This window comes from Orcinus orca, chromosome 1 (assembly GCF_937001465.1).
Source record: "Orcinus orca chromosome 1, mOrcOrc1.1, whole genome shotgun sequence".
In the NCBI taxonomy this organism is placed as follows: Eukaryota; Metazoa; Chordata; class Mammalia; order Artiodactyla; family Delphinidae; genus Orcinus; species Orcinus orca.
In genome coordinates, this window is record NC_064559.1 from 147,870,481 (window position 1) to 147,882,703 (window position 12,223).

The following is a 12,223-nucleotide window of genomic DNA, read 5'->3' on the forward strand; positions in this document are numbered from 1 at the left end:
GTCTCAGTTTCCTTACATGTAACATGGTAGTAACATCTACCTCAGAGTTTGTACAAATTAAACAAGCTAATGTCTATGAAGTACTTATTAACACTCTGTCTTACACAAAGATGTGTCTAAATAATTATTCTTTCATTTTTATTAGCCATAAAGAATAAGTTGAGAAAAAGGGGAGGAATGAAGAGGGAGCATCCTGAAATATGCAAAAAATAAAAGGAAACCCCCAACACAGATTCTCTATTTACAAATAGGAGGTACAGGTCAGCATTACTGACTACAGAAAACTTCATTGGTCATATGGATAAATTTTATCCCTCTCCAAAAATGTAAAGAAACGGGATGAGAAAAAAAAATAAGGTAGAGCAAATAAAAAACAAATACAAATGCAACTTTTGAATTATGTGTGCCCCCTCCAAAAAACCCAGGGAAAAAATAGTAGTTAGGGAAATCTTTACTGAGCTAACCAAAAGAGCTAAGTCTATTCACTGATAGTATATATTATGTCTATGCAAAATTAATGAAAAGTACTAGTAATAAGCATATCCTTTAAATTTCTTAAATTTTACATAATCAGATATTGGAAGGGAGTGTGCAGAAGAATCATTTACAGTTCTGTTATTTAAAACCTGGAGAATGCAAGAGAACAAATAGAAAAACTATGAATGAGTTCAGAGAGGTGGCTAATTGCATAATAAATATACAAAAATTTAATACAAAACAGTTGATCAGTTAGAAAATGTAATGGGAAAAGATCCCATTCACAATGGCAATACAACTATTACTAATTCAAAAATGGTAAATTATAAGTGACCAAATTTACAAGAAATGTACAGGATCTTAAAAAAAAAAAAAAACAACTATAAAACTCTCCTGGGTGACATAGAAGAACACTCAAAGAAAGAATTCTTGGTCAGATTCATGTGAAGATTTTCCTTCCCCTCATACTCTGGAAAGTCAAAGTAATTCATACTAAAATCTCAATAGGACTTTTTAGAAACCTGAAAAAATGTTTCTAAAGTGTGTGTGTGCGTGTATGTGTGTGTGTGTGTGTGTGTGTGTGTGTGTGTAAAAAAGGGCAAATAGCCAGAAATATTCAGAAAAAAAAAAGAGTTGGAACAAGTTCCAGAAGATATGAAATATTTTTCCCCAAGGTTAGGGTTACTAAAGTAGAGACATAGTCCAAGAATAACCATAGAGCAGTGGAACAAAATAGAATCTAGAAAGGTTTCTCACTTTTGTGGGTGATAAAAAAGGCTTTTCAGTGGGGGAAAAGTTACTCAATGAGAGAACTGGCTACCCATTTGGAAAAAACTAACTACAATCTGACTTCACATGCAACATCAAAAGACTTTTAGATGGTTCAAACATTTAAAATGTAATAAATGAAATTATAGAAAACAAAGACATGATAGAATATTTTCACAATCTTGAGAGGTGAAAAGTCCCTCCTACTATTACTCAAAAGCCCAAATTATGAAAGGAAGACCAAATTAGGAAAAGTAGAAAAAGATCTCCAGTAACAGATAAAGATTAGTAGACTTTAAAAAAGAATTTTTCAAATTAATTAGTAAATGATGAACACCCCACAAGAGAAGTGGCCATGAGTAGATAATCTGTACAAAAATAGATACATGTGGCTCCAAACTTATGGAAAGAGTTGTTCAACCTCTTAAGTAGTACAAGAAGTGGGCACCAAAGGACTATTGATGGGAGTAGAGAATTGTTTCTGTTCTGGAGAACAGATAATGTCTTTAAAATGTGGATTCCCTTTAATCCACTAACTCCACTGCAGGAATTTATCCTAAACAGATAGACATGTGTGTAGAGATACATGTCAAGATTGTTTTTATTGCAGCATTGCTCATCATAGTAAAATGATGGAAACAACCTAAATTTTCATCAACTGAGTGATTAAAAAGCTAATACATTCATACAGTGTAACATAATGTAGCAATTACAATGATCTTGTAGATCTTTAGTTACTAACATGGGAAGATGTTCAAGACATAGTATTAAGAATATTAAGTTTAAAAAGCAGATACAGAATATACATAATATAATTCTACTTCCATATAGTTGTCTGTGTTTACTTAATGCATTGCAAGACATACCTGGTAGGTATTTATCAAAATGTTTTATCTTAGTGGGGGGGATATATATAATTTCCCCCAACATTTTTATTTTTCCAACAGTTTCAAATATATATATATATTTTTTTGCCGTATGCGGGTCTCTCACTGCCGTGGCCTCTCCCGCCGCGGAGCACAGGCTCCGGACGCACAGGCCCCGCGGCCACGGCCCACGGGCCCAGCCGCTGCGCGGCACGCGGGATCCTCCCGGACCGGGGCACGAACCCGCGCCCCCCGCGTCAGCAAGCGGACCCCCAACCACTGCGCCACCAAGGAAGCCCTCAAATATTTTTTAACAAAAAGTTATTTCTGACAAATCAGTAGCTAAATTCTATTTAAGAGAAATGCTTTCTAAAATAAAAGATCTAGAGTTTAATATCAAAAATCAAAATAAGTGACATTACATCTCAGAGTCATACATTTATCTTACCTTGAATCTTCTGTAATTGTACATCTGCACATTCAGAATTAGTTCTTACCTGTGTTGATAATTCATGATTTATTCTTATGACATGCTCCATAGAAAATTATAGTGTATTTGTACTAAATTTGCACTAAGTGGATCATAATGATTTATTTATTTTATTCTTGTTTTTTGAAATAATACATTGTCCTCTGAAAATACTCTCTTTTCTTTTAAAAAGATTAAGTATTCTTCAGATGATAAGAACTATCTGATCTTGGGAAAATTTTGTGTTTACATTCCTAGTAATGAACTCTCAGACTTCACTCACGGTTAAAATAAAACCCAAGATGAACCTGGGTTCATCAATTTGTTTTGGACGTTTATTTTGATTGCAGCATCACATCTGAGATCCAACTGAAAACATCACTTCTAATCAAAGCAGTTTTAGTAGGTGTGACAAATGCTTTTTTACAAAATCGTACCCTTGTATTATTTGGTGAACTATTATTTTCTTAGAAATTAACACTGCAATTCTATTTCACAGTTTATACATGTAGTTTGAGTTTTTACATGTCTTGCAGTTTCTTTCATCTTAGAGTAGGTTTTGAGTTTATTAACTGGTTTCACATATTCTTGTTTACAGACCTATCACTAGCCTCTAAGTGCATCTCAGATTATGTTCCTTTTATGTCTATCCAATTACATTTCCACATAAATGAAAACTCTAAAGTGGCTGTAATTTTTTTGCCTCTTTATCATCAGCCTGCTGGTTAACCAAATGAGGAACACTGTTTTCCAGAGTTTTATTCCACCCAGTGGTAGGCAATTTATCTGGAATTTTTTTCTCTCAATGAAGAAAATACTAACCCTATTCACACAAATTTATGTGCATCCTTTTGTCTTTATCTCCTGTTTCACTGGAAGTGATAACTTCCCTTATTAAGCATAATTTTTCTGTCTTTTCTCTGAATCCCATTGCTCTGGCCTCTTCATGAACTTTGCTCTATCATTTATCCCCTTAATCCTGTATCTTCATTATCTCCTTTAAAATATAAACACCTCAATTTCTTTCCCATCTGGACTTCCAGAACATCATTCTCCTGATACCCCTGGACACTTCTCAGTTTTCTTTGCAAACATCGCTTCTTCCACTCACCTCTTAAATGTGGATGTGCTTTACTTTCTGTGACTCCTTCCTGTGTACATTGTCCTTGACTGGCATCCCCCTTGTCTTTATGCATTCCCTTATACTGAACACAGGCATTAGTATCACCTTTGAGCTGATGACTCTCCAACATTTATCTCCAACCTGCTCTAAGGCCTATATATGGACTCCCCACTGGGAACCAGCTGGATGTTCCACAAACCTCTCCAAATCAGTATGTCCAGAATTGAATTCTTCCCAGTCACAAACCTTTTATTCTTCTTGTATTTCCTGTCTCAGTGCATGAAGACAACTTGAACCTGGTGACCAAGGTCCAGCAGTCATTCCCTCTTCTTCCCTCTCCTGTGTCCCCAGTCCTTCATCCAGGTGGCCACCAAGTTGAATGGATTCTATTCTCTTTGTACTATGGAACCTGACTCACTGCCAGTGCCTTGGTCTGAACTGTCCGTGCTTCCTGCTTGGAATTCTGTCATGGCGTTCTCACTGGCTGCTCGGCTTTTATTCTTGCCCTACTTTAAATCCATTGACCACATGCTGCCAGAGTGTTCTTTGTAAAAGTCCTGATTAAAATCTCTTAATGTGTTTTAGGAAGAATGATGAGCTCCATAGCTTTGCACAAAGGGCCCTGCCTCTTTAGCCTCAGCCTTCACTATGTGCGGGTCTTACCAACCTACTGGTCCTTCCTACAATATACCATAGCCTTTTATATCTCTGTTCTGACATGCTTTTCTCCATTTCTCCACCTCCCTAAATCTTATTCATTCATCAAAACTTAACTGACATGACTGTTCTGATCACCTTCTAGTCACCCAGGTGGTGAAGGAGGGATCTCTTGCCCTAAATAGTGTGAGATGGCTCAACACACAACCCAACACTGGTTAGAAGAGACTAGCAAGAGTTATTAGTCACATATCCTCGCAGCCCGGAGAAGAGGGCACTGAATGCGCTGCGGGGCCACATGGGAGGTGCACTTGGGGGCAGAAGAAGTCAGATGGGGTGTGGGAAGCAGGCCTTGTAGGAACAAGAGGATAGGGGACCCCGTGGTTCCCACTGGGGGATGTGACTTGTCTGTTTGAAGCGTTTCACAGGCTGGCATTGAGGGAAAACCCATTAAGTTGAGGACGGGATAGATTGCAGCCGGTCCGACTGATAGAGGAACTAGCTGGGTGGGGAGACTTTCCCGCCAGGTGAGGGCTTATCTGGCAAGAGCAGAGGAACTCAATGGCTAAACTTTCAGAGCCTTGTGAGGCTCAAAGAGGTCAAGGCAGCACATGGAATTTCAGGCCTTCCAACAGGATAAGCTCCTGGAGAAAGTCTTCCCTAACCACCCCTAGTCAGAGTCAGGCACCTTTCCTCTGTGCTCCTAGAGTAAAACTGAACACTTGCCACCCTGCCTAGGGTTTTAAATTCTTTTTGGAAGAAGATGGGTCTACACACACCCATGCACACACACCACAAACATAGAAACAAATAAGCACATTGTACGCTGTTGCAGTTTACTATTTATTTGCCTGCTTCTCTGACCAGAGTGGTGTAACTTTCTTGAGTGCTGGGGCTCTGTCTTTCATTTCCTAAATCCGTCTCTGTACCTCACACACAGAAGGAACTTAGCAAACATTTCTTGAATAAATCAATAAATATTCATTGTGTATTAATTTGTGGAACATACCCTAATTGTTGCATTAAAATTTACTCACAGTGCATTTTAAAAGTAAAAATTCGGGGCTTCCCTGGTGGCACAGTGGTTGAGAGTCCGCCTGCCGATGCAAGGGACACAGGTTCGTGCCCCGGTCCGGGAAGATCCCACATGCCGCGGAGCGGCTGGGCCCATGAGCCACGGCCGCTGAGCCTGCGCGTCCGGAGCCTGTGCTCCACAATGGGAGAGGCCACAACAGTGAGAGGCCCGCGTGCCGCAAAAAAAAAAAAAAGTAAAAATTCAGGCCACTATGATTTCACCAAGGAATAGGGAATTTGCAACCAGGTGGGTCCAAGCACTGTGCCCATTTTTCCCAAGGGTGGGGTGTGGCCAGAGGCAGACTGGGGGACTGGAGTGCCCAGTAGAAAAGCAGCGGCACTCAGGTTCTTGGAAAGTAGACTCAGTCTAGACAGCCCTGAGTCCCCCAGAAATACTTGGGGAAGATTTTTCAGGGAGCTGGATGCCCTGAGCCAGTGACTGAATTCAAATAACAGAATTTGTGTTATTACTGTGACTGTGACCTCATTTATGTCACTTCCAGTACCCAGGGGGTGAGGACTGGAAAAATTTCACTCCTTTCTAAAGTGATTAGAGGGGAGAAATCAGCTTCCAGAGCAGAGGTAGTTTAAAATCCTTTTCCCTTATTTTAATTATACCTGCTCTTCACCTTCACTTAGTCCCTTCATTCATTCGATCCCTCATTGCCCCTCAGTCCATTGGTCTTAACCAGCCCTCACATTCCATCAAGCCTAGGCTGGTCACTAGAACACCCTCAACTACCTTCAAACCCCGTCCTACAAAAGCTCCTCAATGAAACCTAACCCTGGACCAAACCCATAATCAACCTTCAATTTCCAGCCTTATTTTCACCACTTGGCTTCATCTACTTAAGTTTAGCCAATCGAATGTAGCATGTGCTGCTCAGCCTTCCCCTCTGATTTGCCCTTCAGACTCAGAACTTACTTTACTCCTGTCCATGCCATTTATTCCCCACTTATAATCCTTCTTCCAGATAAAGTTGGAAAGTAATCATTTGATTAATTTTAAGATGATTTGTATGTATTCCTGTGTGCAGTATTTAGAAGATGAGCAAGACATTCTTCCCTCCGGTAAGTAGGTGGAATGTGGGAGCAGCTATTCATCAGATGTCACTCAAACCATTTATGAAAGCAAATTTCTATAAATTTAAAAAACAGAATAGGAAAGAAGATGGAATGGCTGAATCTTAGTATGATAAGCAGTTGCTAATCAGGAAGAGTGAATATTTTCATCTTTCCATTTAACTGTCTTGCACTAGAACTTAAGCTTCTTTTTTTTTTTTTTTTTTGCGGTACGCGGACCTCTCACTTTTGTGACCTCTCCCATTGCGGAGCACAGGCTCCGGACGCGCAGGCTCAGCGGCCATGGCTCACGGGCCCAGCTGCTCCGCGGCATGTGGGATCTTCCCAGACCGGGGCACGAACCCGTGTCCCCTGCATCGGCAGGCGGACTCTCAACCACTGTGCCACCAGGGAAGCCCTAGAACGTAAGCTTCTTGAGTCGAGGAATAAGACCTCACAGAGTGCTAGCCAAGGGCAGGCACTCAAATGTTTGAGGAATCAAAAGTATAAAGGTGGGTTAGGTTTTCCTACCTGTAATTTTCTTTCTCAAGTTACACACACACACAATGTATATCATATATATATATTTAATCTGAAGTTTAAATTGTGTCCCAGAAGAACACACAGAGGTATGGATACACGTTTGTACCTTAACTATAAATTACAAAATTGATATTTGGATCAAGTATGTTCTATCAAAGCTCAGCTCATGCCATCGTGCTTCAAAGAAAACCTCACTTTGGATGATTAAGAGAAAAAAAGATGTGCTTAAAAAAATAAAAGTAAAACCAATCCATCAAAACACTTATTTTCCTATATTATTTCGTTTGGATGAAACAAGCATGTAACCCTCTTAACCTTATTTAATTTTTACCTTGAAAACTTTTAGCAGCCTAATTCTTATACTTATATTCTAAATACTGAAAGTGCATAACATAGGTCAGTATTAATTTTTAGAATGTCAATTCAACTTAGTAGAAAAAAAAGCAATTGACGTGCTTCAGTAATAACTTCCACTTGTTTTTAACTTGTTTTATTAAAACTTGCAATTCTATTTAATTGGCATGTAATTTAATTGCCACGTAAGTTAGTTAATTATATGCTATAAATGGAAAATATTGTTTATAGGCAATCATATCTCTTTTGTTAGAGTCTGGAATACTAGATCTTCCTCAGTCTCATCTTTATATGTAATTCCTTCATGCTGATTATTTGCCTTGCATGATTGGGTTATATCGCATATTAAATTGATTTTGCCATTGTTTCTAATGGTGTGTGAGTGTGTGTTTGTGTGTGTGTGTGTGTGTTTATTGTAATTCAGAGGGCCAAAATTTAGCCTACTTGATTAATGAAAACAGAAGCCCAGAAGACCCATGTTTCTTTCTGTACGGAAAGTAGAGTATCACGATATTTCATGCACGCCATTCATGGAGGCATGCCCTACCCTCCAATCTTTGCCTAATTCCAGCATATTACTTTTGGAGGTAGTCAGTGTTCTACCCCAGAAGGCTGTTCTGATCTCACTAACAGGTTAGATGGCTTTTCTCCACATCCCTTTAAGCAGAATAACAGTATTGAGTCAGACAGAACTAGGGTCTAATCTTTATCTTTCACTAGTGGGGTAACCTGGGACCTTAGTAGGCCTCAGATTTCTTGGTTGTAAGTCAGGGATAATAGTTACTTACCATATTGGGTTGCCATAAAATATATTACATAAATCTTACTGTGCCTTCCCACAATGCTTGGCCCAGAGAAAGCTTGTGAAAATTTTCTTTCTCTTCAATTAAGTGCTCAAAAAATACCTGTTAAATGAGTGAATGAATGGCAATCATCGATTTTTCCCAGTTGTACTGAGGTATAATTGACTACAATTACCTTTGACTTGTCTGACTCCCACTGCTCTGTTTGTTTGTCCAGGGATGGGCGATGGTCTTTTGTCTCAAGTAAGGTAGAGACTAGCACTTGCACATAGTAAGTAGTTGGTAAATTGTGAAAACCTCTACCTTTCCCATCTGATGAAAACCTTTTGTAACTACTTCAAATAAACATCATTCACTTAACAAATATTTGTTAAGCACCTGCTCTCAGACAGGCATTGTTCTATAGGCAGGTTATACATCAATGAATATACATCCGTAAATTCATAGCATTTACACTTTAGTGGAGAGAGACAGTGATAAGCAGATAGACAGGTAAGTACATGGGATGTTGAGTGATGATAAGAGCTATACAGAAAGATAAAGCAGAGTAAGGGGCAAGCGAGGGTTGGGAGCAATTGCTATTTTATGTAGCTTGGTCAGGGATGCCTCCCATGAAGGTGATATTTGAACAAGAGATCTAGAAGAAATGAGGGAGTCAGGCATGCAGATAGATATCTGGATGTAGATCTTTCCAGGCAGAGGGAATAGCAAGTAAAAGCCCTGAGGAAGGAGCATGTGGTGGGTTTCAGGAAGATCAGGGAGCTGTGACTGAGGAGGAGGGAGAGTAATAGAAGGTGACAGCACAGTAACAGGGAGCCTTATAGATGTGGAAATACTTAGATTTTTAATCTCAGTTAGAAGTGTACCCATTAGGGTTTGGATATAGAAATAAAAACACTTTGTAAAGCAGGGAGTGGTTTATACAGAGAATAAGTGCCTTGAACATCACTGGAAGGGAAAGGCATAAAACTTGCCTTTTTTGGTATTTGCAATACAGGGAAACAGACTAGAAGGAGGCCCCAATAGAAGTTGAGATGTAATCACTGGCAATTCACTGGCAGCCACAGGAAGAAGTCAAGGAAATACATGATCTGAGTTGTTTCAACAAGACCACTCTGGCTGCTGTGTAGAGCAGGGGTCCCCAACCCCCAGGCCTGTTAGGAACTGGGCCGCACAGCAGGAGGTGAGCAGCGGACCAGCCAGCGAAGCTTCATCTGCTGCTCCCCATCGCTCCCCATCGCTCGCATTGCTGCCTGAGCCACCCCAACCCCAACCCCATCCGTGGAAGAATTGTCTTCCACGAAACCGGTCCCTGGTGCCAAAAAGGTTGGGGACCACTGGTGTACAGAATATGCAATGGGAGGCCATTACAATGATCCAATGAGAGATGACAGTGTTTGGTGTAATCTTGTGTTAGAAGAAATGTTATAATCTAAGTCCACTCACTCATTAAACTGATGTCCTTCCTTCCTTCCTTCCTTCATTCAACAGTTTATGTATTTTACTACAAAACAGATTGCATCTCTAAATCTTGCGGAAATATACGTGTGTGATCTTACTGAAAACTGATTAAACAATTCTGTAAAACCAAGGGTGAAACATGTATGGCTATATGAATCAAAGCTTAGTTTAAAATCATCTTGCCTATGATGGTTAAATACATCCAAAGATTTCAATAGATTTAAAATAGTTTTCTTTCACTCATTAACATCAAAAGAGAAAGCAGTTTATCCCTTATTTTGAATCCACCTGGCTACATGTAAAGCGTGTCAAAGTTTATGGGAAAACTGGTTAAGGACAATTGGTCCCCCACAGGGCGGAAGAGGGCCAAAACAGCTTGCATGTTTGGCAACATTGCTTATTAATCTGACCCTCATGAAGACTCATTGCTTTTTTTTTTAACATCTTTATTGGAGTAAAATTGCTCTACAGTGGTGTGTTAGTTTCTGCTTTATAACAAAGTGAATCAGTCATATATCAGGATACATATATCCCCATATCTCTTCCCTCTTGCGTCTCCCTCCCACCCTCCCTATCCCATCCCTCTAGGTGGTCACAAAGCATGGAGCTGATCTCCCTGTGCTATGCAACTGCTTCCCACTAGCTATCGATTTTACATTTGGTAGTGTATATATGTCCATGCTACTCTCTCACTGTCCCATCTTACCCTTCCCCCTCCCTGTGTCCTCAAGTCCATTTTCTACATCTGTGTCTTTATCATTGTCCTGCCCCTATGTTCTTCAGAACCATATATATAGATAGATAGATAGATTTTTGGATTCCATGTATATGTGTTAGCATCCAGTATTTGATTTTCTCTTTCTGACTTACTTCACCTTGTATGACAGACTCTAGGTCCATCCACCTCACTACAAATAGCTCAATTTCATTTCTTTTTATGGCTGAGTAATAGTCCATTGTATACATGTGCCACATCTTCTTTATCCATTCATCTGTCAATGGACACTTAGGTGGCTTCCATGTCCTGGCTATTGTTAATAGAGCTCCAATGAACATTGGGGTACATGACTCTTTTTGAATTATAGTTTTCTCAGTGTATATGCCAAGTAGTGGGATTGCTGGGTCATATGGTAGCTCTATTTTTAGTTTTATAAGGAACCTCCATACTGTTCTCCATAGTGGCTGTATCAATTTACATTCCCACCAACCGTGCAAGAGGGTTCCCTTTTCTCCACACCCTCTCCAGCATTTACCGTTTGTAGATTTTTTGATGATTGGCCATTCTGACTGGTGTGAGGTGATACCTCATTGTAGTTTTGATTTGCATTTCTCTAATGATTAGTGATGTTGAGCATCCTTTCATGTGTTTGTTGGCAGTCTGTATATCTTCTTTGGAGAAATGTTTATTTAGGTCTTCTGCCCATTTTTGGATTGGGTTGTTTGTTTTTTTTGATATTGAGCTGCATGAGCTGCTTGTAAATTTTGGAGATTAATCCTTTGTCAGTTGCTTTGTTTGCAAATATTTTCTCCCATTCTGAGGGTTGTCTTTTGGTCTTGTTTATGGTTTCCTTTGCTGTGCAAAAGCTTTTAAGTTTCACTAGGTTCCATTTGTTTATTTTTGTTTTTATTTCCATTTCTCTAGGAGGTGGGTCAAAAAGAATCATGCTGTGATTTATGTCATAGAGCATTCTGCCTATATTTTCCTCTAAGAGTTTTATAGTTTCTGGCCTTACACTTAGGTCTTTAATCCATTTTGAATTTATTTTTGTGTATGGTGTTAGGGAGTATTCTAATTTCATTCTTTTACATGTAGCTGTTCAGTTTTCCCAGCATCACTTATTGAAGAGGCTGTCTTTTCTCCACTGTATATTCTTGCCTCCTTTATCAAAAATAAGGTGAGCATATGTACATGGCTTTATCTCTGGGCTTTCTATCCTGTTCCACTGATCTATATTTCTGTTTTTGGGCCAGTACCATAGTCCTGATTACTGTAGCTTTGTATTATAATCTGAAAACCAGGAGCCTGATTCCTCCAGCTCTGTTTTTCTTTCTCAAGATTGCTTTGGCTATTCAGGGTCTTTTGTGTTTCCATACAAATTATGAAATTTTTTGTTCTAGTTCCATGAATAATGCCATTGGTAGTTTGATAGGGATTGCATTGAATCTGTAGATTGCTTTGGGTAGTAGGGTCATTTTCACAGTGTTGATACTTCCAATCCAAGAATGTGGTATATCTCTCCATCTGTTTGTATCATTCTTAACTATTTTCATCAGTGTCTTCTAGTTTTCTGCATACAGGTCTTTTGTCTCTTTAGGTAGGTTTATTCCTGGGTATTTTATTCTTTTTGTTGCAGTGGTAAATGGAACTGTTTCCTTAATTTCTCTTTGAGATTTTTCATCTTTAGTGTATAGGAATGCAAGAGATTTCTGTGCATTAATTTTGTATCCTGCTGCTGTACCAAATTCATTGATTAGCTCTAGTAGTTTTCTGGTAGCATCTTTAAGATTCTCTATGTATTATCATGTCATCTGCAAACAGTGACAGCTTTACTTCTTTTCCAGTTTG